This window comes from Triticum aestivum, chromosome 1D, assembly GCF_018294505.1.
Source record: "Triticum aestivum cultivar Chinese Spring chromosome 1D, IWGSC CS RefSeq v2.1, whole genome shotgun sequence".
Taxonomy (NCBI): Eukaryota; Viridiplantae; Streptophyta; class Magnoliopsida; order Poales; family Poaceae; genus Triticum; species Triticum aestivum.
Window position 1 is genome coordinate 258262433 of NC_057796.1, and position 3933 is coordinate 258266365.

Genomic DNA, 3933 nt, shown 5'->3' on the forward strand with positions numbered 1-3933 from the left:
CTTTCGGCACTTGTTTGTTGCACTTGCACTATAGAACCCCCTTTAGGCACCCCCTCTATGCTACTCATCCCTCTCACCTATCTCGTCCCCCGAAGACCAACAAGACAAGATGCGCCAGGGATCCAAGTAATAAGAAATCGGTAGGGTATTTAATCTTACCACACAAGACTTCAACATCTCTAACAATCCCAAGTGGTGAAATAGTATCTCTGTTTGCAAGCTTAATAGTAACATCAGTATCTTCTATCTCAACAAGCGCAATATCATGCATAACTTCTTGATAAAGAGAATATGGAATAGCACTTACGTTGGCACCCATATCACATAAACCATGATAACAATGATCTCCAATCTTAATAGAAACAATGGGCATGCCAACAACCGGCTTACTCTTATCTAATTTATCTTGTTTAGTATTAACTTGCTTCGCAATCCTGGTTGCCCACAGAAATAAATGACATGTCCATCAATATTATCAACCAAAATATCTCTGACCATTGCAATATTAGGTTCCACTTTAATTTGTTCAGAGGGTTTAGGTGCTATAACATTACTTTTATGAACTACAGTTGTAACCTTAGCATGTTCCTTAATCCTAACAGGAAAAGGAGGTTTCTCGATATAAGTAGTAGGCACAATTGGATTGGTAGTATAAGAATTGGTTTTAGTGTTAGAAATAATTGGTTCTTCACAAATTTCTTCAATGGGAGGATGAAATTTAAACCATGTCTCCTTAGTGAGATCAACATGAGCAGCAAAGGATTCACAAAATGTAGCTACTATCTCGGTTTCAAGTCCATATTTTACACTAAGCTTATGAAAGCATATGTTCCTATAAAAAACTTAACACAATCAAACTCAAGATTTATACTTGACTCATTACCTTTGTCTATTTCCTAATCTTTAGAGTTGCTTTTTCTTTCCAGAAGATCCCATTTGAATTCAATAGTTCTGTTCATGAAGGAACCAGTAGAATAAGTATCAAGCATTGATCGATCATTATGAGAAAGTCGAGCATAAAAGTTTTGTATAAACATCTCTCTTGAGAGCTTATGATTGGGGCATGTATGCATCATATATTTAAGCCTCCCCCAAGCTTGAGCGATACTATCTCCTTCCCAAGGACAAAATTGATATATATATATATATATAATTCGATCACGATGAACCAGGTGCATGGGATAAAATTTCTGATGGAATTCCAGCTTCAATCAGTTCCAGTCCCAAGTTTTAGATTCATCCAATAGTCTATACCATGGCAATGCCTTTCCCCCCAAAGATAAAGGGAATACTTTCTTCTTAACTCCACCCTCGGATAAACGTGCAAGCTTAAACAATCCCCAAACTTCATCTATATAGATTAGATGCATATCAGGATGTGTTGTTCCATCTCCTACATAAGGATTAGCTAGCAGCTTCTCTAAAATACCTGAGGGAATCTTATAATAAATATTTTCAGTAGGTTCAGTAGATTGAGGAGCGGCTCTTTCCACTTCCGGTCGAGGTGAAGATACACGGAACAAGCCCCTCAAAGGATTACTTTCCATAGTGACAAGTAACAGTAAATTTCAGCACGCAATAAAAATGTTTCCTTACCAAAGGTGCTTCACTCCCCGACAACGGCGCCATTAAAGAGTCTTGATGACCCACAAGTATAGGTATCTATCGTAGTCCTTTCAATAAGTAAGAGCGTTGAACCCGACGAGGAGCGGGAGGGAATGACAAGCGGTTTCCAGTAAGGTATTCTTTGCAAGCACTGAAAGTAGTAGTAACGTGTAGTTTGATAGAAAGATAATTCGTAGCAAGTAACAAGTGACAATAGCAACAAGGTGCAGCAACATGGCCGAATCTTTTTTATAGCAAAGGACAAACCTAGAGTACTCCTTATAGTGAGCAAAACGTTCTCCGCGACACATGGGAATTCTCGTCTAGTCACTTTCATTATGTTTAGTTGATTCGTGTTCACTACTTTGATAATTTGATATGTGGGTGGACCAGTGCTAGGGTGATGTTCTTACTTGAACAAGCAACCCTCTTATGAGTACCCCCCCCCCCTCTCGCAAGAATCCGCAACTACGAAAGAAGAATTAAGATAAATCTAACCAAGCATGAAACATATGGATCCAAATCAGCCCCTTACTGAATAACTCATAAGCTAGGGTTTAAGCTTCTGTCACTCTCGCAACCCATCATCTACTTATTACTCCCCAATTCCTTCCCCTAGGCCCAAACATGGTGAACTCTCATGTGGTCAATGTTCACACGACACAACTAGAGGAAGAACAACATACACATCATCAAAATATTGAATGGATACTAACTTCACATAATTATATTCATGTTCTCAAAATATTATGTCCTCAAGAAATATTACTTATAAGAAATATTACTTATAACTAAACTTCTCCCATGTCCTCAAGAACAAACGAAACTACTCACAAATCATACTCATGTTCATAGTCATAGGAGTATAGTATATGATTAAGGATCTGAACATATAATCTTCCACCAAATAAACCAACTAGCATCAACTACAAGATGTAATCAACACTACTAGTAACCCACAGGTACCAACCTGAGGTTTTGAGACAAAGATTCAATACAAGAGATGAACTAGGGTTTGAGATGAGATGGTTCTAGTGAAGATGTTGATGAAGATTGGTCCTCCCACGATGAGAGGGTCGTTGGTGAAGTCGATGGCTTCGATTTCCCCCTCCCGGAGGGAAGTATCCCCTGCGAAATCGCTCCACCGGTGAGCAGAAGTGCTCCTGCCCAGGTTCCACCTCGAGAGGGTGGCGCTTCGTCCCAAAAGTCATCTCTTGACTTTTTCTAGGGCAAATGGCATCATATAGGAAAAGGGGGCCCATGGAGGCCTGCTGGTGGGCCCACAAACTCACATGGCGTGCCCAGGGGGCGTCACCTGAGCTTGTGGCTCACTGGTGGGGCCCCTCATGGTGATTCTTCTTCCAGTATTTTTTATTAATTCTAAAATAAATCTCCGTAAATTTCCAGGTCATTTGGAGCTCCGGAGAATAGCTATCTCTGTTGTAGCTTTTTCAAGTCCAGAATTCCAGCAGCCGGCAATTTCCCTCTTCATATAAATCTTGCATAATAAGAGAGAAAAGTCATTAGAATTGCCTCATGAAGCAAAATATTGACCCAAAACATTATAAATAACAGTAGGAAAACATGATGCACAATAGACGTATTAGTAGCCAAGCCCTTGTCATATCATTCTCTCATCGTCCCTTTGTTCCCAGTGATGGCGTCGGTGCTCCACCGCCGCGCAGCCCATGCAAGCGCTAATGCCTTGCGATCTTCCTATCTAAAACATGTGAAGTTAGCACCTAATTGCATGGTTTTCTCAGGTGAAAAATATTTAGTCACAGACATGCTCCAACAAGTATTACAAGATGTGATAATTCCTTTAGGCAAAGTCAAAAGCCATTCTTTAGCTTTTTCTCTCAAAAGAAAGGAAATAAACATAATTTCACTTCATTAGACTCAATATCTTTAATGCGAGTCATGTCAGAAAGTAGTAAATGTGTGCGAGTGCATACACGAGTCTTCCAAACCAGAGTCTCCAAATTGGTTTTGTTGAACTGCAGTAACTAAGTTCGGGTTTATCTCATATTGTTCAGCTCTGACATTAGGTTGTGTAATTGGCGCACGCACATGATCATCATTGGGAGTTGAAAACTCCCCAAGATTTTTGATAGCCATTACACTATTTTTTGGGTTTTCTCTACTGGGTGAAAATAAACTGATGGCAACAAAAAACTAAAAACTAAAACTAGAATAAAAACAAGGACTCTAATCACCTTACTATGGTAGCAAAATACTTCCCGACAATGACGCCGGAAAGAATAATTGATTACCTTTGATCCGGTTTTGGATGTTGATAGTGCATTTTCCCCTGAGACTCTAGGTTTA